Genomic DNA, 26,562 nt, shown 5'->3' on the forward strand with positions numbered 1-26,562 from the left:
GGCCTCATATTAAACAGACAGCAAAAAATTGCTTTAACAGAATAATCTTTGAAATAAAGTATGTTTTCAGTAAAGTTAAATTTATTTTTCAAAGAAAATATGAAAATTTATTTCCAATGAAGAAATATTTTTTTAAAAAAGAAAATAAAAGAAGAAAAAAAAAATCCCTAAATAAAATTGAATCAATTCAGACAAAAAGAAAACTTAAAAAAAGATAAAAAGAATTTTCAAAATTCTCTTATTTCTAATAACATTTCCACGGAAACATTTTTTCAACATGATTCAATTCTTCTTTTTCAAATACATCAAAACACCTATTTCACTCTACTCGGCTTTGGTTGACTTGTGTCATGAAAACTCGTGTCAGCTATGGTTGACTCGTGTCATGAAAACTTTAGGTCAGAAATGAAAAATATGAGCATCCATCTTGAAAATAATTCTCAAGATGCTGATGGCAATGAAATAGAACATTTTGGGAGAGGGGATTAAAAAAGAAAATACATAAAGAATAAAATCTATGGCTTTAGACCATGATTTTGTTTCTGTTCATCAACTTAAATAAATTACTTACATAAATTGAATCTGGAAATTCATTTGCTTTTTTTCCTGAAAAGAGAAATGAAAAAAATAATCAAATATAAAATATGACATTAGTTTGTTTTTGTTTTTTTGTTTTTTTTATTAATTTATATTAAACATTTTTGCAGATTCCCGCAAAAGTTGCGATTTGGTATTTCCATCATTTACTTGTTTTGTATTGCTGTCCTCATTGTCACCATTGCGATGGCTACAATGCTTCCAATATTAAACTCTCCTGCTAAAATGAGAACAACAGTTCAAATCTGTAAATTATAACAATCGCATATCTCAATCATTTAAATAAATCAAATTTAGAAACAAGAAAAATTAAAGAATTATTTAGTAGAAACCTTTGCTGCTAAGATTTGACCATGACCATTTTTGTTTTTATGTGGCGCTGATGACGAAAATACTTCTCCATTTTTTTTCCATTATGAATAGCATAAAAGTGTAACGCGAACTCATGTGATGGTCATGAGTTTGTAGCTTGCAGATAAAATTAGATACAATAAAGCACTTTTCATTTTCATATTACAATAAGATTAAAACGGATTCCACCAAACGTCAATTGCCTCAAACGTAACTTAATTAAGTCTAAAGTAAAGCACACCCATCTAAAAGATGTGTGTCCTTTTTATTATTTTGTTTGAAAACATGTGACTCCTCCTCATACATACGAAAAACTAATGCATTATGCAAAATGATAAACCAAATGCATTCAAGGGAGACAAACCATTGTTCCTTTGCAATAGTCTTCGAAATAATGTTTAAAAAAACACAGGAGGAAAATAGATTTTCCATAATTGAAACTAAAAACATTATAGAACTACTTTTTTTGTTTTTTTTTAACTTTGGGAAAGACAAAATGTCAACAGGATTTTTAACAAATCACTACTACCAATAAAATATTTCTCTAAAAAGATAGAACATTTTAGGTTTATCCTGAATGAAGCAGTCAAAATCACACTCATTCAAAACTTGTTTGTTGTTTAACGATGGAAACACCAAATGCACATACAAGTTTCATCCGCTGAAAAAACAGGTGCATGTAAATGCACATAGAATCAAAAGGTTCTTAATATGATTTAAATATGTTTAAATCTTGAAAAAGTGTATCGTTTTGCGTGTCAAATTAAAATCAGAAGGGAAACATCTCAGAGCCTTTTTTAAAAAGTAGAATGTGCAAAAGTATCAAATTTCACATTCCTACATTTAAGAGCTTAAAAATTGTAAGCACATGCAAATAAACAGGCATCTTTTTTATTAGCATGAATAAAGCATGAGAGTAACGTCGTTTGTATATGACATGATTTACCCCAAATGCAAGAACACATGAAATATAAGAACAGGTTTGTTAGACGGCTAAGGCTACATGATTTATTGCAAATTTTGTATTGGTGAACCTTACAAGAACCAATAGTGAATGTAGCAAAAACAAAAAAAAAACAGGCATCTCCTGGCAAACTATAATCGAATAGTACAATTATATTCATGATATTTGTGCAATGTACATGCTGGAAAATCCAGTGGAATTAATGGGTTGAACTGGTTAAACAGCAGAAATAAACGAAAGTAAATTTATGCATTGAAAATACCACAAGGAAGGTATTGTACAGGGCAATGGATTCTTGGTATGGTTGAGAAAGAAACTAATGCAACAATGGTGGTGTTAGTTCAAAGGAGAGATGCAAGAACCTTACTGCCAATAATTCAATAGTACATTTGACCAGACACACGAATTGTGACAGATGGTTCGCGTGCCTATAATGCACTATCAAACCATTTAAACCACAGATATAACTTTATTGATCCAGATGACTCTACTGCTCACACAAATCGTGTTGAAGATAGCTAGAGTCTGCGTAAAGTAAAATTCAGGGCCATGAGAGAAACTAACGATGCAAACTTCGATAGTCATTTGCAAGAATTTCTGTGACAGTGGAGAATCAAAAGCAACTATTTTGAGAATATTATGTATGGGATGCGTTTTTTATGATGTATGGAGTTTTGTTATTTTGATTTCAATAATTTTATTTTTTATACTTTCAAAATATATATTTATTTAATAAATTCAAATAATAAACTATTATTTTTAAAATTAAAAAAATATTTTATTTTCATAATTTCATAAACATCTATTTCTTATAAAATCTAAAATAAAAACGTTTATACTTTCAATTTTGTTAGCAAAATCCAAATAAAACGAATTGTGTTATTTTTATCTATATAATTTTGTTTATTTTTATTGCATGCTTTTCAATAATGTTCTTTTATTTCAATAAATCGCTTCACAATAAAAATTACTGAAGAACAATAGAAGTAAAGGAACTGATTTGCCTTGTCACCGATTCTGGTAGCAGGACTCGGCAACTTAGAAAGTACGTCAGCTGATTATAACAAAATAAATGTCTGTACTTCTATTACTCTAACTAACTAAGTCACAATCAAATAAAATACATGAATTGTTAGCAATCCAATCACAAATCATAACAGCGCAATTAACTCTTAAATTGTGTGATTTTTTCTTCCTTGACCAGAACACCTGTGATTAATTTTTCACAACAGCACCAAAAAATTATCAATTTGAAGAAAGAACCCTTTATTGCCTTCTCATCTGCCAGTGCCAAAAGGGAGGGGAAATCTCAAGCCATTCTCTACCTGTGCGGTTTGCTTAAAGAGTTCCAACCCACTGTCTACTGCTTCACCATCTTTGAGCCATGTAATATCATGTCCGCTTCTAACTACCAAGTTGAGGTGACATTTGAGTACTCACTGACCCTATGATCTCGATATCTTATTTACATGGAATGCAATCCTGGGAACTTAAATCATCAGATATATACTAGCAACGTACACAATCTTTCATGCTAATAGTCAATAATGGTTCTTTTATTTTCTTTATGTCATTAGAAATGAGGATGTAATAAGAAATTAAATTGTTGATATAAGTCTGATTTTATATGAATATTTTGATAATATATACCTAGTTAAATACCTAATGCGAACACTGGCGAAACAATACTTTTTTCTGTCTTACAAGAATAAATTATTTTTATTTGACAATTTTGATTTAAACTTCTTTCGCTGTTGATGTAATTCGCTTAATAAACATTAAAGAAATAGATTTTATATTCAATAAAATATTAAACATTGTTCTTCTGTTGACATTTTGACATCCATTCATCTCACTTGTTCAATAATTTATCTTTTCTCCTGAATTAGATTATTGCTAAATTTTTCATGGAGACATCATTTTTCATGTTTTTCTTGATCCAACTGATTGTCCTATTTGATTATTGGGGTTTGCCTTGTTTGTTTACAAATACCTTTTCAGTTTTTTTATATATTTCATGTTTAAACATTATATCATGAACATTGAATTTATTTTTGCTAACCATCTAAAGAAAACATAAGACTAAATTTGGAATCAGTGAGCATAGTAGAAATATCTAAACTCCTTATTTGTCTGCTGTCCAGAAAATATGTGAAAATAGTAGAAATATCAATTCTTTTGCTATAGTTTGTGACAATCTGTAGCCCAAAACAGATAAAACGAAAATTCCAATAGAAAAAAAAGATTCTATTTTAATCTTCATCTACTGAATAGTGTTGAAGAAGTGGTCGGTCACTATATTAGCCCAGACTCGGTACGGCCAGCTCTTATGTTTGCAATTGTCTGATTCTATCTTTGATCTGTATTTTTACTTTCCATAATTCATTCATCTGACTTTTTTATTTTTTATTCGAAAATTATATTCTGTTCTTACTATATATATTTTTTTATTTTTGATTCGAAAATTATATTCTGTTCTTACTATATATATTTTTTTATTTTTGATTCGAAAATTATATTCTGTTCTTACTATATATATTTTTTTATTTTTGATTCGAAAATTATATTCTGTTCTTACTATATATATTTTTTTATTTTTGATTCGAAAATTATATTCTGTTCTTACTATATATATTTTTTTATTTTTTATTCGAAAATTATATTCTGTTCTTACTATATATATTTTTTTATTTTTGATTCGAAAATTATATTCTGTTCTTACTATATATATTTTTTTATTTTTGATTCGAAAATTATATTCTGTTCTTACTATATATATTTTTTTAACTATTTGTCATTTTATATGCTTTATGTTTAAGAGTCTGTTTCATGTCTTCTGTACAATCTATAGCTAACTTTTATTGTATTCTCATTGAATATTGTGTCTATTTTTTAAAAGTTTACCTATATTTGTTAAGGTTTTTCTGTTGATATTTATAAAGTGCTCAATCTTTCAGTAATTTAATGAATGAATATGGCAAAATATTATTTGAATAAAAATTGTTATCTTTAAGGAAATCTTGATAAAATTATTAGGAATTGCATCCTCGCATTTTGGGAATTGTCCAAATATCAATCAAGACATAATATATGTATAATGAAAAATATGATGAAAGGTTTTAAAAGAATTGCATAATTGTTATTATGATGATTCGACAAACGCGAAGAAATAGATACATCCATAACTGTCATTTATATTTAATTTTATTTATAAAACATTTATTTATTATTTATTATTCATAATTTTATTTATAAAAAATTGGAGAAAATAAAATTTATATTTCGATACTTTATCAGTAAATATAAAAAAAAAATGAATAAAACGTTTTTAAGGAAGCAAAGCACATGAACAATAGAACATATTAAACGCTGCGATAATATTTCCGCCAAGAGTAGAAAGCAATAAGGAAGGAGAGGCGCACGTCTGAATGGTTGACAATCCCTAATCATCTACTTCAGTCATCTTACCTTCAGATTGATGCCCACCTATACGGACCCTGATTAAACGAATTGTGAATGACCATTGTGATAACTTATTGACCATAACACCTGCCTAAATGGTTTATACTTGACTTCAAGGATAAGCCCCAGGGGAAGGGCATGTATTAAATGCTGTGGACATTGAATTAATTCCATGCCTTTCTTCTCAGGCAGCTGCCCATGTAACTAATATGTTAATAAGGTTATTTAGCTTGGCCTTATAAAAAAGAAAAGATGATAGAATTGCTGTCCCCCAGATGTGATTTGGCATTAAAAAATCACACGAAAGAAGCTTATTTTGTTTCTTTGTATTTACAAAGGAGTTAGCTTTTTATGAGTCATGATTTTTTCTTTCGTTTCTTTTGTTTGTCTTGTGTTCTTTGGATTCAAATGATTATCATGTTTATGAGCTAGTGGATTGAAAATAACATTTTGAAAACATGGTTTACTTAAAATTTCAAATCATCAATTTACCACGATTCATCATTATTCTCTAAGTCATCAAAGTTTCCCCATTACACATTGTTTACAATCCTCTCACAGAAATGTTCACTATGCCAACAATACTCAAGTAGCTTTTAGCCTTGATAAGTGAGGATTCATTAGGAAAATAAAATCATTTACCTTACATCTCATTTCTAATTTGACCTTTTCTTGTTTCATTTTTTTCTAATGTGTATTTTCATTAGAAGAGTGTAACATATTTTTCTATATAAACTAGCGGTGTACCCAGCGTTGCCCGGGTGTTTAAAGGTGTGTGTGCTCGGGCGAGGGGGGGGATAAATCAAAACAAAAGAATAAGCGAAGTAATAAACCTGTTTAAATATAAAAAAATGTTAAAACTTCTTTAAAAAATAAAAAAAATAAAAAAAACTAACATAAGGCAAACGAACGATGTTAAAATTTCTTAAAATCGGAAAAACAAAAAAAGAAAACGCGAATGTGATGGAAAAAAAACAACAAAAAAAACACGAACGGTATGCAAACGAACGTTAAAACTTTAAAAATATCTGAAAAAAAACAAAAAAAAAACGAACGGTATGCAAACGAACGGTATGCAAACGAACGTTAATCTGAAAATAAAAACCAATAAAAAAAACATAGAACGTGAAAAATGGCATAAATAACCCTGTTTCAATATTAAAACTTTAAAAATCGAAAAAAAACAAACAAAAAAAAACACAAAAGACATTTCACATCACGATTTGAACTTACAACCTTTAGATTAATCAACTGAGCTAAGAGGACGTTAACAAAATTGGGTCGTTTTTTTTAAATATTTAAACTAATTCATGTTCCGACGTCATTTGCGTATGTGTAGAAGCTATCTTGTCATGAGAGAACTGTTTTTTGTTACCTCCTCTCTGTACAAAACTGGTCAGTTTAGGGTGAAGGAATGAATGATTTTGGACAATTTTTCGATATTTGTCGTCCAAGATGTCGAGCTTCAGAATGATATGGAACTCGTGAAAATCCGTCGCCTCTGTCAAAAGTTTTTGCGAGACATACAAACACACACACACGCACACACACACGCACACACACACGCACACACACACATTTTGGCTTTTAAATATATAGATAAAAAGTAGGTGTGTGTGTGTGTGTGTGTGTGTGTGTGTGTGTGTGTGTGTGTGTGTGTGTGTGTGTGTGTGTGTGTTAGTAAATATCTAACAGGTAAACTCTTAAACTACTGGTCACATAACATTGAAATTCTCAGGAAATAATATTCATGCACCAAGGATGGTTTATAGTGAGTAATATCTTTGTTTACATACATTTTATCGCGTACAGACATCGGCAAATTTACATGTAAAATGTTCATTAACCACTAGCCAACATTTTTGCGTTTATGGGCAAATTCGCTCCATTCCTTCAAGTTGTTTGCTTAATACAGAAAACAACATCAGACTGGAATATTAGACATTTTGATTTCAATTCTAGCTCAATTTTCTTATGTCTTTGTATTAATAAAAAAAGAATTTATGTCTTTGTATTAACAAAAAAAAAAAAAAATTTCTTATGCCTTTGTATTAATAATAAAAAAATAAATTTCTTATGTCTTTGTATTAATAAAAAAAAAATAATAAAATGATACCTAAATTTTACTCGCGGTTTTGAATTTGTAAATATGAAGATAAACCTATATATCTTTTTTTTTTTACGATCTCATATTTACTTTATTCCATCCATATTTTTAAGACGGGGGGAGGGGGGAAAATGACATACGGAATACGGACCGTGCTGAAATAAAAACATTAGAATTTAGAAAATCATTCTTAATATCGGGAGGGGGAAGGTATTTTTAAAACTATTTTGTACTTTCACCTAACAATTTATTAAAAAACTAACATACAGATTACAAACCGTGCTGAAATAATAACATTATTATTTAGAACGTCTTTCTTGATATCTGGAGGGTATGTTTTAACTATTGTATACTTTTTTATTGTTTATTTTGTTTACTTGCCTCCCCACGAGGGCAGAGTTATACACATGTTCGGTTTTTAATGCAAAGGAAATCCAGCTCCCTCCCAAAAAAGGGGCACTCTAGATAGGAACAAAAATAATTGTCTCAGTCATGAAGAACTTCTCCTCCACTAACCGAGAACAAACTACACTTTAATCTTAGCCAAAAGTTCACATAACCAAGTAGTTTTCTACCAGGCATTATCTCTTCCTTAAAAAACATATGGACAGTGGGAGATGAGGTCGCTGGACTGCTGAGGACCACTACAACACTTTAATCACAGCCAAAAAGTCACGTAGGTTCTTTCCATGTATTATCTCTATTTTTGTCTAGTATTAGTTAACATTAAGTATCCGTTTCTCAATCCAGTTTCTAAATTAGTCTATAGTAAAGCAAGTGTTGCCTAATCACTAACTGCACTTAGAAATATTAAATAATTTTCTGGAAATAACGTTATCTGTCTTAAAACCATAGTGTTGATGATGGTGGTAGTGGTGGTGGTGGGGGGGGGACAAGTACTATTATGTTGCTATCAAAAGTACTCTGGAGACCGCCAGGGATTAGCAAACCTTCTTTTATTAGGTGAGGGTGGGGGTGTGATGAATTAGTGTCTACTCATTCTCACAAGCATTACCACCACTTTTTCTGTTTATGGAGAAGGGGCCAGTAAATAAAGGTTGCTGAAATGCTGCATCAAGACAGATACTACACTTTGATCTTAGCCAAAAGACCAAGTAATTGTAATATAGTTTCCTATCAGGAATTTTCTCCTACTTAAAAAAAAACAAAACAAAACAAAAATACAAGATAATCGACACAAAATATATTTTAAGAATGGGGGGGGGGGAGATATGGAATAAGTCCCGGAAATCGCTGAAGCAGTTTATGATCTCAAACTTACTTTATTTTATATATTTTTAAGTGACAGGAGGGATACGAAGTCAGTCCCGGAAAGGCTGAGGCAGTTTATGATCTCAAATTTCCTTTATTTCATATCCATTTTTAAGAGAGGTGGGTTGATATGGAATCAGTCCCGGAAATGGTTGAAGCCCTTTACGATCTCATATTTACTTTATTTGGTATATATATAAGACGGGGGGGGGGGGGGAGAAAACTGATATATGGAATACAGATCATACTGAAATAATATTATTTAGAAATCCATTCTTAATATGGGGACGGTATATTTTTAACTATTCTGTACTTTTACCTAACAATTTAATAAATAAAAAAACTGACGTATAGAATAGGGACCGTGCTAAAATAATAACGTAACTATTTAGAAAGCCATTCTTATTATAGGGAGAGGAGAGTATTTTAAAAAATTATTCTGTACTTAACAATTTAATAAATAAAAAATGACTTATGGAATACAGACCGTACTGAAATAACATTAATGTTTAGAAAGTCATTCTTAATGTGGGGAGGGAAAGGTATTTTTTAAAACTATTCTGTACTTTCACCAGACAATTTATTTTATAAGAAACTGACATACGGAACATGGACCATGCTGAAATAATAACGTTATTATTTAGAAAGCCATTCTTTATATTGGGAGGGGAGGGGATGTTTTTAACTATTCCGTACTTTCACCTAATAATAAATTAAAAAACTGACATACAAATACGGACCGTGCTGAAATAATGACGTTAATATTTAGAAAGCCATTCTTAATATGGGGAGGGAAGGTATTTTTTAAACTATTATGTACTTTCACCTAAAAATTTATTTTATAAGAAACTGATATACGGAATACGGACTGTGATGAAATAATATTTACATGTTTATTTGGAAAATCTGCTGAGTTCTTTTATAGAAATTATATAATTTTGCTCAAAATTATAGTGCCGGTGGTGGTTTTAGAGGGAAAAGAGATACAATAATGACGAACTTTATGGTTAAGCAAGCGTTGCCTAATCATTAACTAAGACAATGTTATGTATTTATTTGAAAATTCTAATGATCTATCTTCTAAAAGTGAATTCATTTTTCTTAAAATTATGATGGCCTTGGTGGGAAGAGAAATTAGTTCATATATATTGTACAATACCTGTCACGATTACGTTAAATTGTTTAATATATATAACAGAGTTACCCATCAGAGGGTAAGAAAATTATTTAATATATGTGTTGTACATTACCCGTGCTAGGAAAGGTAATATTATTTAATATTCATGCTGTTAATTACATGTCCTAGGGAAGTTAAAATTATTTCATACACAATTTGTGCAATTCACGTCCTAGGTTAGGTAAAATATTCTTTTGCTTGAAATAGCAAATGATATGTAGACATAAAAATTCATCTCTCTTAAGAATAACAGTTATGTTCAAAGTCAACTTCATTTTTCTCATTGTTTTATATGGTCCTGAGCAACGCCGGGTAGCTCTGCTAGTTTAGAATAAAGTGTAATAATATGGGAAAGGATGTGAATTTAGTGCAGAAAATCATTCAAAAATGGTATCGAATGTTAAATTTATTTCATTCACGAATGATGAGTAAAGAAATAATTATCAAAACTATTGTTTTATTCATTAAAGATTTTGTGATTAAGATTCAGTTTAAATGCTTTAAAATATAGCGGTTGTCTTGTATGATCTATAGCAGAAAGTTAACAACACCATTCCAGTTGATCATATCCAATCCATGATTCTAAGACACATTCCAGTTGATCATATCCAATCCATGATTCTAAGACACATTCCAGTTGATCATATCCAATCCATGATTCTAAGACACATTCCAGTTGATCATATCCAATCCATGATTCTAAGACACATTCCAGTTGATCATATCCAATCCATGATTCTAAGACACATTCCATTTTCACCTGCCTTGCATGAGTTGGATGGACATGTAAAAAAAACTCTAAAATAAAATTACATGTTGTGAACACAAAAAATGGACTTCCAACTCGGGATGTACTGATGAGCAAATTGGAAGATTACCGATTAATCGGTATTTGATAATTGGCCTATTACCGATTAATATGCCAATTTATCAGCAAATTTTGTTGTCATAAATGATACTAGTATTTATATTGAAAACAAAGATAAGTTAACTCCCTCTTTTGCTTGCCAGTGAAATTTATTGAAGAAACATGCATCATCTACATCATATTATTAAATAACAGGTATGACGCACTGTTAACATATAGACTTTTACAACTGCACTGAATTTGAGGCAAATAGATGTGAACATGTGAAAAATGTCCCTTCTTTTCTCTTCCTATTGAATTAACATTATTTTTTACTTTAAATCATTGTCACAGGAAATGATTATTTCATCTTTTAGTTTTCATGTTCAGGAGCTGTACAGTAAACTGTGACGATGTGCAATCCGAAAATAAAGCATTCTACATCAGTTTTTTTTTTTACATATGAATCATCATTTATCAAAGCTCGGAGGCCACTCGAGGATAAGCGTAGGCAATGGGACAATATAATAGTAATCGTTAGTAGTGGAAATTTGGTAAATTGAATTACTTAAGGACAGCGGCTCATCAAGAACTTGTTTACGTTGGACTTGAAGATGACCAAATTGTAGTCAGCTGGAAAGCAGGCAAACAGAAGAGAGTTCAACAGGTGTGCAGTTCTAAGAAAGAAGCTTTATACTCTTGTTTTTAATTTTCGGTCTCCTGCTACGATTATATATATTTTTTATTGTTTTGGTTTAGATAATGCACATTTTAATGAGACAAATAACTAATAAGATATCAGACATAAGTAATTTCAATACGTAAAATATTAACTAAATATTGATAATAACCTTCAACCATTATGGCAACCACTTTCTGCTGGAAGTATTTTGATGTCAATCTCAAGAATACAAGTACAAACTGCCTGCAAGTTATGTCAAACCATCGCATCAAAGGGTGGCAAATCAGCAAAAACTTTTACAATGACTAATACATTCAACAATTTTAGAAAGTTTTTTTTTTTAACAAAGGAGTCATGACTTATCAAGGCCCGGAGGCCACTCGAGGATAAGGATTAATGAGTGGGCAGTAATCAACAGGACAATATCGTAGTAATCGTTAGTAGTGGAAATTTGGTAAATTGGATTACTTAAGGGAATGGCTCATCAAGAACTTGTTTACGTTGGATTTGAAGACAACCATATTGTAGTCAGCTGGAAAGTTTCCGGTCTAAATCACTGACCAAATGTTCGGTGAAAAACCTTATGAGTTCATACGTTTATGCCCACATGTTTCAGTGTTTTGTTCATAATTAATCGATCTGGTTGATCATCTTTGAACATGAACATGACAATCAATAATGCTGTGTTTGTCTAAAAGAGTATTCACCAAAATTTGTAATTATAAAGATTCAAGAGATACTCTTATGTTATATATTCCTTTAGTGGCATCTTTTACTTTTTCGTCCTTAGCTGAAATCAGTCAAAAGATGACTACAAAACGGCTGTAGAATATTTGAAACATGCCAAATAATTCAAGAAAAAAATCATCATACATTCCTTATCACTTCGTTATTTCCAAACATGAAAAATGTCTTACATGTTGACTTTTCTGATTTCTACCTCATGATAACTTCTTCTTTGCAATTAAGATTAAGAACAGAACACACGAAAATGCCTCAGCAGTCCATCGTCACACCAAAAGACATACAGTTAAAAATCACGTCTACATGCACTATGACTTTTCTCGTGTGATTTGTGAATGTAGGTCTGGTGTGGTTACAAGCGTTTCAACTTAAAATGGTTGTAGAATCAGCGAAGAAATGAGCAGATGAGGAGAAAATAGCATTAGATATTGACTTGATGAGCATTTCGATTGAATTATATCATCACATATGCGGCTGGATGGTTGTTCTTCGGGTCCAAAGATAACTAATAATCTGTTAAATGTGTTGTGTGTACAATAATTTTCATTAGCTTTCTTGTTTTTCAGGTTTTTTATTAAAAAACAAACAAAAGAAAAATGCCTATGATGATCGCAGCTGCGCAAGGGGGCAATTGATTAAAACTAAACTAAGATGACAGGTGCACTTACAATCACTGCTATTATATAACAATGTTCTAGGAATGAAAAAGCGTTTACTATGTGCTACTATTTCATGTAAAGCATGTTAATGTAAAAAAAAAAGGAAACTAAATACGACAATAATGGGACATCACTTTCATTTGTATAGTATTATATAAGAGTAGGCATATACACAATAAGTGAAATAGTGTGTAAGATGTGAATAATTATAGATCACTCAACACTGCATGGTAACAAATACGGGCGACGACTACAGCTGTATGAAAACCACAAAAGACAGGACCCTTTAAACACATTTCCTTTGAAATAACTGACAAGACACAAAACGATATTTTTTTTGTTTTTTCTTTTTTTTTTCTTTTTTGCACTGCTGCTTCCCATCACTTTCTAAAGAAAATGGGACAATTACAAGTGCATAGTTGAAAGAAACAATTGCTGCAAACCTAAATTAAAGGGACTAAACAACAAACAGTATGCATCACCTATCACACGTGTGTGGGGAGGGCGGCCATCGATTTCCTCAGTTTTCAAAAAAAGATAGGAAGCACCTGTCATGACCAGGTTCTCTTTTTGTTTTGGTTTTTAAGTTTAACAAAGAAATAAATTAATAAAATTTCTTGTTTCTGTGCAAAGTTCACACCAACCATGGCTTAAATTAAGTAGGGGCACCTGCAAAAAGATCTCAAGTAAAAACAATGACACAATGATTTCATCGACTCTTGAGGTAACCGACGGTCAGTGATGTAGGGTGAGAGTGATCGAGAAACAAAAGTGTAAATCAGACCAGCAGTTCGTATACTGCCCCACTGCCATACATCCTTTATAATTGTCCACCAGAAAAAAATGTCTGTTATTCAGAATGATTAAGGGGAGGAAGGAGAATGAAAGCAAAAATAGTGAAAATGCTTTTTTATTAAACCTTTATAACAAAATGAATTCGCTATTATTTGGACTACAACGTTTCGGCTGATGTAACCTCCGATTTTCTTCAAAGGCATCTTGTCAAATCAGGGGTATGTACAGAATTTTAAACTGAATTCATAATTTACTCCCGAGAAGTCATCACCATCAGTCATCACCAGGTAGAGATCTTAAGTAATTTCTTCGTCTGTATAGATTATCAATTAGAACGAATTATTACTTAGCACTTGATCCATCGTGTCATGGATTCAAGGAAACCTGTGATACAACTATACTAAGTGTTAAGACGCACCTAAAGAAGGTCAGAGGTTACATCGGTCAAAACATTGAGAATATCATTCAAAGTATTCAAATAATGCAATTTATCAATCTTCGTCTAAAAAAATTCTGAAATAAAACTGTGTCAATATTTTACAATAAAAAAAAGAAGAACCATTAAGTAATATATTGAGATCAGATATGATTGCATCAAATTTATGCATGCTTATCAGAACTCCTGTATTGGGTACTGCAAGCAGAACAAAGAGCATTGAAACAAACGTGCTGATCAATTGCAACCCACAAACTCTATGTCTGTTAGATCAGCCCAATTTACCGAGGTGAGCAAGTCACCAGTAGAATATATTAATATGGTTTGGATTTTGGAGGGTTTATACATATACCTATAAAGTTGAGTTTTTTTATCACTCTGACATTGGTATTAAAAGCTTACTTGTTCTATTAGTATTTAATTGAATCCAACAAAGGCAATATGTGATACAAGGTCGTTTTTAATTTGCATATCCATTTGAAAAACGAACCTTAATTACTTATTCATTTTTTATGATTTCTTATCAAATGATTAGTTTTGTTTCACTATTATGTTGAATTCTATTTATGCATGGTTTCTACATTCTGCATAATTGTGTAGAATTTAAGATGAAAACGTTCTAGCATATGGAAATATATAAAAGTGACCTTGTTGGTGTGTGTACAAAAAGTCTCTATCAAACTTCTCTCTGAATATTTGGTCTACAGTTAAAATTTGATATATAGGGTATTTGGACCTGAAGCACATCTTTTATTTGGATTTTAGCCGGCAAAAGTTGCTGCTAAGGGGTCAAAATTAAAAACTAAACAGTTGACATTAGCATTGAATAAAACATTACTTCAGCTGTTACTTTTGCACATATGAAAAATTGAACATCCATAGCTCAAAGTTGCTTCATTTTTATCCTTTCATATCCATCTGCCAATAGCTCAGATGGCAACGATGCTGGAGACATAACAACTTAGGCTGGAGCGCTAAACGTTCTGGTTTCAATTCTAGTGGACGAGACCAAAATCATTTTTGTTTTATAAATTTTGAAATCATTACTATATATTGGATAGTAATCAATAGAGAATTGGCTCCATAATAAAAAATCTGCATGAATTAAAATATAATATTTATGTGCATTTTTGCGGCTTGCTCGTATATGTATATATATGAGTGGCATTCCAAAAGTAATGCCTCATTTTTTTTATTCTGCCTGAATAGATCAAAATGGATGCAAATTGCATTGTTATGATAACTGAGGTTATGCATTCATGACTTGCAAGTTTCATCTTTCTGTTGCAGATGTTGACAGTGTGAAACTCTAAGAAAGCAATCCCGAGACTAAATGTGCATAAGAAGCAGAGATACGTCATTGAATTCCCGGAAAAAGTGATTGAAAATGGTAGTGACTATATAGAAAAATAAATTCTGGAGCATAAAAAGTAGCTTGTTTTAACGGTACCAGTCCTGTCTTCATAGCTCTTCAATTTATTGAGTTAAAAAATAGGAGGCTTTACTTTTGGAACGAATTTCATATATATATATATATATATATATATATATATATAGTGTGTTTATTTAAGCAGCATTCTTTCATTTAAACAAACAACAGAAAGCTTCCATTAGACATTTTTTAGTTTTTTCAACTTTTCTGATGAGCTTTTTAATGTGTAGATCGAAAGAATTAATATGAGTTCAAAGTTGGCTGCGGTGTTGCTTTTCATCTTTCAAAGGAGACACCGTCGGGAGGTCTGTGTGAATACTATTGCAAAGAGGGCTGGGAGTTTTTTTTTTTTTTCAAACCACTAGAAGTTCTAGTAGAACAAACCAACGTCATCTATAAGTTCACATGACCCTTGGGAAAGTATAGCTCCTATAACAACATTAATTACGTCAGTTATACAATGATTACCCTATCATGTCACCTTACGATGCATAATGCAGTATAAAGTGCAATATTGCAACATTTACAAAAAAAAAAACATAACTCTGCCCCTCCTCCAAGTTAGAGAAATTCTTGTCAGCGACACACAAATATAACACCACAAAACCAATGCCAAGAAGTTATAAATACTTGAAGCTTTATAAATTAAAACACAAAAACATGCCCTTAACCAAATCACATTCCAATCCAGTGAAAACACACTCAAATGCCTGTCGTAATCCCTCACTACTTACCTGATCACAAAACTGCACACACCGCTCTCCCTTACTGGACACTCACTACTCACACACATTCACCATTACCACTATATATAAAAAAAACAGCCCCCTCCCCTACAATAATATTTCTGCAATAATATTCACACAACCTCCTGACAATGTCTTCTTTGAAAGATGAAAAGCAATATAATTTTGAACTACACATGAAATTTATATCAATTCTTTCGATCTACACACTCCAAAGATAATCAGAGAAATAAAAAATAAAAAAAATAAAAAGGTCTAATCAAACAGAAGCTGTCTGTTGTCTTTAACAAGGTTTGTTTATATATATATATATATATATATATATATATATATATATATATATATTAGCAAAAGTACCTGTCTTGACTGGGTTCAAAAACAGCCTACAGAAAATGGATTCTGATTTATGAAGGTATGATAGGTTATGAAAAGGAAGGGTTGTAAAGAGATAGCTTCGAATTTGGGGGTATCAAAACCAAAGCAAAATATGATGAAAGTAAAAATAAAATAGATAAACCCCATAATTTATTATACTATACCTGTTCACACTGAAACACTTATCACAATATTCTGTGGATCTATATTAAAAAACCTTGTTAACTTTGTGACATATTTCCATTCTATGGAGGTCAGGTGCGAACGAACACCCCATAATTTTATTATACCATATTTCTTCAAACTGAAACATAATCATAAATGTATACATACGCAGATAGATATGAAAAGTCTTTATTAAAGTTTGTGCCTATTTCCATTCTATGGAGGCCAGGCGCAAACGCAGGCACCACAATTTTATTATACCATCCCTATTTAAGTTAAAACATACTTATCAAAGTATTATTATGTACATCTATATCAAAAACACTTGTAAACGTTTTTTTTTTAATTCTTAAATTTTTTATTTCCATACTTTGCGGACCAGGCGAATGCAGACTCCACAATTTTCATGAACCACCGTTCTGCCAGATCAAACATATCCATTTCTGTGTCTCGATACATCTTCTATCATTATATGTAATCAGTTTTTTAAAATAGTCAACAATATAGGAGCCTATTCGTGACCAGACACACACACACAGCTTTATATTATATATATATATATATATATATATATATATATATATATATATATATATATATATATATATATATATCTGAGATGAGTAAAATTAATTCCCCAAAAGAGAACAGACCCCTTACAAATATTAAAATAAAGATATAATGATACTAAACCTTTATCTACAATTCTTATTCTAATTTTGAATAAAATCCATTATATGATTTTCATTCTTGAAATAAAAAACATCAAAGCTTAAAAGATCTTAAAAAGAGATTTTAATTCAAGAAATCTTGGTTTGTTGGTGTGTAATAACTATATATCAAATTCAAAATAATCTAAAATATTTAAAAACTAGTAGGCGCGCATACTAACGTTACCCAGTCGAAGTGTGCCCCCCCACCCCATAAAAAAACAATTAAACTACAGTTGTTAGTGGGAGCCCGTTCCGGCCCATTAACACAGTGAGCACTGGCGCCTGTGGCCAAAATGAATGTACCATGCCGAAGAAACAACGTCAGTATCTACACCCATTCTTAAGATGGGGATTTGATTATGTGATGTGATTATTCTGTGCTTTCACCCAACGTGTATAATAAAAGCAAGGTAGTGTGGCCTATTAGGTAGCAGGTGTTACCGTCCGCCTGTAATTTATAATGAAAATTAAAGAATGAACTAAAAATTAATTATAACCTAGTACATTTATTCTGGAGGGAACATTATGTCATGAGGAAAAGAAACAACCAAAAAACACTGCAGCGGATCTGAACAATGATCCCCTTAGCCTTAAAATTTTTCTTGTCGTAATTTTTTCCAGCGATTATCATTGAGTATAGGCTTAATTTTCAGATAAAATTTTTTTTTTAGTATTCTTAATGACTGTAATAGTCAGGGATCAATTTGTAATGATAACATTCTTATAACTGGAACACTCACTTTTTTTTTGCCACGTCAGTTGTTAATGCTGTCCCTAGCTGTTAAATGTTTCCCATTTCTGTTGGTAAGGTGTATACAATGTTTTTCCAAGGTATTTGGGTAACGTGAAAGCTAAACATGTAATCTATGACGAGCACTGTAGTAATTTTCGAAAAATGTAAAAGGAAAAATCTGAATGCTAGTGGCAGAATTAACAATAGGAGTAGCCAAAAAAAGTGGGTGTTCACTGAAGTAGAACATTATAATTCCAAATTTAAGCCTGTAAGCGCTGATAATCGCCTGAAAAATTTATGAATAAGTGAAGAATAAAAAAAGTGGATTGTATGGGCAGCATTTGTTCAGGTCTACCAATTCTTTTTTTTTTTTTAAATTTTTTTACAATCTGTAATCGATGATAATCGCAGCAAAGTATGAAAAACTGAAAAGGTGAAATCTAAAGGCTAGGGCCAGCATTGTTCAGGTATGCCAAACTATGTTACAGTGTACCCGAACAATTGGAACCTCTCCCCCAATTACCAAAATTGACCGTATCGTCTTTTTTCAACAATTTGTGCAAATTATTATCGATTGTCTACAAGGAAAGGCTGTACATTTAAAGATTTGGAAAGACGTTTACCATTTCACATGCAACGTAAATATGAAATAAAGATATATATTTAAAGATTTGGAAAGACGTTTACCATTTCACATGCAACGTAAATATGAAATAAAGATATATATTTAAAGATTTGGAAAGACGTTTACCATTTCACATGCAACGTAAATATGAAAAAAAGATATATATTTAAAGATTTGGAAAGACGTTTACCATTTCACATGCAACGTAAATATGAAAAAAAGATATATATTTAAAGATTTGGAAAGACGTTTACCATTTCACATGCAACGTAAATATGAAATAAAGATATATATTTAAAGATTTGGAAAGACGTTTACCATTTCACATGCAACGTAAATATGAAATAAAGATATATATTTAAAGATTTGGAAAGACGTTTACCATTTCACATGCAACGTAAATATGAAATAAAGATATATATTTAAAGATTTGGAAAGACGTTTACCATTTCACATGCAACGTAAATATGAAATAAAGATATATATTTAAAGATTTGGAAAGACGTTTACCATTTCACATGCAACGTAAATATGAAATAAAGATATATATTTAAAGATTTGGAAAGACGTTTACCATTTCACATGCAACGTAAATATGAAATAAAGATATATATTTAAAGATTTGGAAAGACGTTTACCATTTCACATGCAACGTAAATATGAAATAAAGATATATATTTAAAGATTTGGAAAGACGTTTACCATTTCACATGCAACGTAAATATGAAATAAAGATATATATTTAAAGATTTGGAAAGGGAAATTTTTCATGTCAATGTTCTTTTATAATATGGTAGCTTAAAGTCCAAGCGATAATCATCTGCAGAATTTGTTGAAAAAAGCCGAACAGGTAAAAATATGTAAGGGAGTGCCGATTGTTATGCTGCATCCATGTTTGCATTACAGAATGTGTTGTATAAAAAAAAAACATGCACGTACAGAAATGGCCATCACTACTGATAACATAAAGAATTACATTGCTTAATATCTAGAAAATAACTTGTGTGTAGCAAAAATATATGTGCTTGCACATACAGAAATAGTCATCACTGATAACATAAGGAATTACACGTATCTGTATACAGATTTTTCTTTTTTTTTATTGAAAGATAAAAGCAAAAAAACACACACGCACAAAAACCTTTTAGCCAAAAACAAACAAAAATAGCCCTCTGCACTAGGTGGCCAGAAAGTGGGTGCCCATTTTAAGTTAAATTTCTATAGAAAAGTGATTACCCAATTTTTGAAAAATTAATTTCTTCATACTATGAAAACTCTTTCTTTGTGAGGGAAACAAAATCTACAATAAAATCTACAAGAAAAATATATTTTCATCTAGGGTAAGATGGCCCCAAAGGAAAATTTTACCCCTTTTGTTTGTATTTCGTTTTTTTAATAAAATTTTATTTTTCTTTAAAAAAAATATTTCGTTTATTTTTTATATAAAAAGTACGATTGTTGAACTTTATTCTTTTGCTTAGTGTCGATTGTGTTGACGCATACGCAATTAAAAAAAAAAAGATTAAAATAAAACGAAATTTAAATTTCTGTTCCATTTTCAAAACAACCCCAAAACAGAGCGTTCTCAACAAGTCTTACCTCCCCCCCCCCCGCTCCACACCAAAAAATTAAAGGGAACAGAATACCAGTCTGTATTATGAAGTGTATTCACTGATAAAAAAAAAACTCGATTGCAAGGGTTTTGTAATTTTTTGTTGTTGTTTTGACGATGACGACGACGAAGGAGATTCTTATACTGGATAGCGTGTTTAAAACTTTGTAAAAGAAAGCAAGTAAACGGGTTATTTCACGTTCGTTAATGATTTTTTCTCTTTTATATTTTTCGATCTTACATGACTAAAATGACCTATGCATTAAATGAACTTGACGCCAGGCAAAATAATATGTTTGTTAGTGGTGCCATATTTTAATGTTAGCAACTGTTTGTTTATAAAGTGAAGAACTGGATTCTGGAATATGAGAATTATCAGAGCTCAGCCAATCAGAATGGACAGACTTTGGAGAGGGAGGCTTTATTATTTCTGAATATGAACTTGGATAGATTATATTAGATCTATGTATGTATGAGTCAGTTACACTTAGTGTAATCACATCATCTGTGGAACGTGTAGAATTCCTCCTGGTGACAACTGGTAGCAGTTGTAGGACTAAATATTTAGAGAAAAATAGGGGCTCTTTCCTCTAACGATGTTGCAATTGTGATGGTATTGCTCGTAGGATGTAATGTAGTATTTTATTATCACGACTGAATGTGGCTGAAGTGGTGTTCGAAAATAGTGGCTAGCTGTATTGAATTTGTATGCAGCACCTGTTGTTTCAAACCTGTCTAGAGGGGAAAATCTGTGGCTACTATATTAATATAGACATGAAAAATTGTGCGCATATTATACCCCTTAAAAAGTCTTAAAATATTTTCAAGAAATTGAAATTTTGGAAATATTTATTAATTGATATCTACTATTTATTATTCAACTTTTACAAAAATTGGAGGTATCTGAATTTTAACAAATGGCTTCTAACCCCTTTTTGCATAAAATCCAATTAACTAAATATACACCACATTACCCATACTTACATCTAGTAACTATGTTCCAAAATTCATAATGATGAATAATTAATAATCTTGTGCACACACACACACACACACACACACACACACACACACACACACACACACACACACACATAATTTAAAGTTTTAAGGTGGACTCTTGAAACTATCGTTCCCAGTGAAGCAATCCTTTAATTTAATTTAAACCCAAGGGCTTTTTGTTCACCGAACTCTTACGCTTTCCCGGCTTATTCTACATCTATTTTTTTTTCTATTTTTATCTGTGTTTGTATATATATATATATATATATATATATATATATATATATATATATATATATATATATATATATATATATATTCTTTTATTTTACTTTATTTTTCACGGGACCACTTACCCCTCATTCCTCAACCCCATTTCATGCTACTCTGACTCCCGCCACTTGTCTGTATCCCTTTCTTTTACGCACCCTTAGTAATTATTATCAACAGTATTATCATTATTATTAGTAGTAGTAGTGGTGGTGATGGTGGAGGTAGTGGTAGTAGTATTGTTACTACTATCTTTATTATTATCATTATTATTACTGTCTTGTTTTTACCGCTATTACTATTATTATTTTTTATTATTATTATTATAATAATCATTATAATTGCTGTTATTATTATTATCCTCGTTATTATCCCCGTCATTGCTACCATAACCGCTACCATTATCTTCATTTTCACTGTTATTAACATTAACTTTAACTTTACTTTTATCACAACTATTGGTAATACTATTAAATCTTTATTTTTAATGTTTATCTTTAATTTTGTCTTTATTTTTATCTTCAATTTTACTTCTATTTTATTTTCATCTTTATTATTATTACTACTACTATTATAATTTTCATTATTATTATCTTTCGTACTATTATAATTACCCTACCATTATTTGGTATATTTTTACCACTAGTAGTAGTAATGGTTTCCTTACTCCTCCACCTTGCCATCTATATGTATCCTTAACCTTTTGCATCAAGTTAAACACACTCATAATCATTGCCATCCTAATCTCCAACTGCCCCCTTATAATCATACTCCCTATATTATAACAGAAGAAACTGAAAAATATTGCCGCATATTACCTTTCAATTTTACAACCTTGCATACCCCTCCTCCAAATTATAAGTGATTTTATAGTCGCAATTTGTCGTTTAGGTTGCACCAATCAAAATTATCACTCCATAGAAAATAAACACCCCACAAACCGTTAAAATAAATTACCACGCAGCAACAATAGACCCCAATTTAACCCTAATACATATACCCCTTAGTCTCAACACTATGTTAAAGACCATATACAATCTTATATATCATACTATATATAACAAGCTTCTCCTTATTTATTTAGAATTCAATAAAGCTTCCCCCAACATTCTATAATTCCTCTTAATTTTTTTCATCCCTAATGAACCCTATGCTAGACGCCGCATCTTCCCCATGCTACCTAGCACCTTCTCTACTCTTCTGATGAGAAGCATTAGGCTTCGAAATGCCCTGGCATAAAGAGTCCCTTCTATCCCCCAAATTTTGCTTGTATTCCATTATTCAATAAATGATCCATTCTATATCTACCAATATATAGTTTTGTGACTTCGTTTCATACTCTTGTTGTCCTATTATATATATATATATATATATATATATATATATATATATATTGTTTAACTCCCCAAATCTTAATAATTAGCAAGTGCACGTGATATGACAAACAATAAGTTTTCACCAAACCATGAAGTTATGATTGCAACAGTTCAACATTTATTTTCATTTGTGAATACAAATTGTAAAAATCGATCTCATTAATCTTCAATAGTTTATATTTATTTGTTTTAAAAAAATTTGCAACATTTCTTGAGGAGATGGGGAAGAATCTATGTAAAATGCTCCAATGACAATGAGAAGGAGATCGGCAAGAGTACAACAATTTTCACTAAAACTGTACTGACTTTATTTTATAATGAAAATCACATTCCTCATGGATTGTGTAAACAGTTATATTTTCTAATGAAATTTATAAATATTTTTAATAGCAATTATTTTAATTAATTTTTAGTCCTACCATTTGTAACATTTTATTTGTTTTTCAAGCAATCGACCATTTGTTATCCTGGTTTATAACTGTCATATGTGAACACAAAGTTTTCCTGGCACACGTACACAAGTTCTGACATAATTGGGAGTTGATAGCACACATGCAATTTTATACGTTTAAAAGAATATCAAAATAAAGATTGGTCAATAAAGTAGTATTAATCAATGGATCTATGAGCAGTAGATGATTTTAGCCAGAGAATTAGTATATTTTGTATAAGTAAAGTTCTTTTAAATCGAATTTGGGACAAAAAAGATTGCTGTTAAACAATAACGTTTGTTTCCATTAAAAATATTTGTCATGAACATTTGTTAACTTTAATCAAGAAGAACGATTAAATTCTGTACTAATAATTAATAAAAACTCTTCATTTGAAAATGAGGTGATAACCAATTTTTCTAAAGTCAACTTAGAGAATGTAATTTCCCAACGGCTACGTGTGATCAATCATGCAGATAATACAGATAAGAGTAAATTTATGTTAACACGCAAGCGTTTTGCCAAAAAAGGTAAGAGTAGTCTAAATAGTCTGATAGTCTGACCAGATGTTCTGCAATAATAAGAAAGGCTACAGGGATCAACCAGATAAGCAAAATCAAAGAAACGTATTCGAAACCAAAAGATTAGATAAAAGACACAGAAAAACAAATTAAACAAAGTCAATAAAAACATTGTAAATTCATTGATGCGATTCTAAAAATATTATCTTGGAAAATTAGAGGTCATGTACCGTAAAAAGTTACCTGATATGCAAAAACAATTTTATTTTGTATTGAGTATATATATATATATATATATATATATATATATATATATATATATATATATATATATATATATATATATATATAACAAATCAAAAATACATTTATGTGTATATACTACTAAAACTTTTTTCGACAATAGGGCAAATAACATATAGAGTGAATGATAAGAGACGTGGTGTGAGGAATGGAATGATGTAAATACTTAAAAGAGAGGAAAGAGAAAAGTCCGAAGAAAGGAGAGGGAAAGAAGGCGAGAGAGAGGCGGGGTCATAATAGATACAAACGTATATTTCAACATGGGCAGTTCTTTTTTAGATGTGTCAGTGACGATAGTCGCATCGTAAGAAAATATTTTATATATATAGATGAAACAGTGATTAATCTGCTTTGAAATAAATGAAATTTTCATGTAAAAAATTAAATTGGTAAAAAAAAAAAAATTAGATGAAAAAAAATGCAGCCTTGTCATACAACTGAAGAAATGTGATCATTCGACTTTGCACAAACAAAAAAGTTGTCAGTAATATCACTTTCCAAAATGGCAGAACATTCTTATACGAATACAAATAATTCTGGCTTCAGAAAATGTTTCTGTCCCGTGTCACAAAGAGATTCATTTGAAATGTATTTGTTAGCAAGTTGTCAGCGCAATATATTTATGCCCCAAAGCTATCCATCAACACGGGCAGACTGTTTTTATTTATGGAGAGAAATAAAAACAAAGGCCACAGCTCCTCCTCACCCTCCACTCCACCTGCATTTTAGTGCAGCAGACATGAGCGATAGATCTTTTTTGGCAACTTATTGTTTTGCTTGTCAAAGCTGAATTTTAAAAATGGAATGGAGCAGATTCGATTCATCTTCATTAAAAGAAGCGAGTAAAACACGAGACAAAGATAACCACAAACAACTTATTGTTTTCAAATTTCAAAATACAAGAGGATTTTTTTCTGAGACTTAACTCATTACATTCATCAAAAGATTTAATTATAGATATTATTCGCATTCATTCGCATTCCAATAGTTATGAATTACTGAAAGTCTAATAATGAATTAGTGAGGATTGTATAGAAAATAAATCGCTCCATTTTGTCCGGGGAAATTTAGTGATAATTAAAACGTTTTTCTTTGGATTACTGAAGATGATGCAATTTATGCAATCGATCTGCCTATGTGCTGTATCAACTTCTTTAAGTGTAGGACCGATTTTTACGAAATTTCACATGAAGGTACTTTTGTGCTTGACAGTGTTCTTTGATAGGTTTTATATCGGAATGTCTTCAATAAGTATCGATAATCGAAATAATCTGATGAAATAAGGAACAGGCGATGTTGACCAAATTTAATACCTAACACAGCTCAACATCACAAGTGCCTTTGAGAAATTTTATTACCACACAAGCAAAAAGGCTTGACATATAAAATCAACAGTAGGTTCTCTACAGTGCAATATAGATTATACGTATTTTCAATTAAGTCACTACGAAAGGCATGTGAAGTATCCTCCTGATGCACTGTGATGGGTTTTCAACTGGAGCAAGCAAGCAATCGATTTGATTAAAAAATGAGCGACTTAACTGATGTAGATAACAATATAAATATAGAGTATAGGATTATCAGACAATTATGGTACATGTATACGCATTTGTTTATTAGTCACATGTGTACTTATCACAGTTTCTGTTTCTGTTATTTTCAGATCTTGATCATTGTTTAATCAACGAATAAAGATTGACAAATAGAGCAGATCTTATTTATGATCAAGATAGTGACAATCGCAACGATGCCTGCAGTATGGTGTCCAATCCCTGATTGTGATTACATCACTGACGACCTGGATCCAGCTATCGTCGCAGCACTCAGCAGAGACCTCACCAGGACAACAGGTGGCAAACTAGCTGAAAAATCGGTGGATGATATCTTGGCTGCCATTCGTAAGCTGGCTGTTCGTGAAGAAAACACAATGGTAGCCCGTGTAACATTGCATAATATGCGACAAGACCGTGACGAGTCAGAAACTTTGGCGCACGTCTCAGGGGACAAGCGGACATTTGTAAATTTGTTATTGACTGTCCTAACTGTGACACAAAAGTGAACTACACAGACGCAATTATGCGGGACATTCTCACACGAAGTGTTGTAGACCCTGACATTAAATTAGACCTGCTTGGTGATAAGAATCAAAACATGTCCTTAGAGGA

General features: G+C 31.0%; 1 protein-coding gene across 3 annotated transcripts in view; it reads right to left on the reverse strand.

The window, feature by feature from the left end:
* LOC145252655 (dystroglycan 1-like) overlaps window positions 1-26,562 on the reverse strand; it is a 492,163-nt gene that overhangs the window by 262,223 nt on the left and 203,378 nt on the right. For all 3 annotated transcript variants that reach the window (XM_080112421.1, XM_080112422.1, XM_080112420.1), the window contains one exon: window positions 572-606. The gene's annotated coding sequence lies outside the window, so the exon portion shown is untranslated. The remainder of the gene's footprint in view (window positions 1-571; window positions 607-26,562) is intronic.

This window comes from Euprymna scolopes, chromosome 29 (genome assembly GCF_053919585.1).
Source record: "Euprymna scolopes isolate OS-2025 chromosome 29, ASM5391958v1, whole genome shotgun sequence".
NCBI lineage: Eukaryota > Metazoa > Mollusca > Cephalopoda > Sepiida > Sepiolidae > Euprymna > Euprymna scolopes.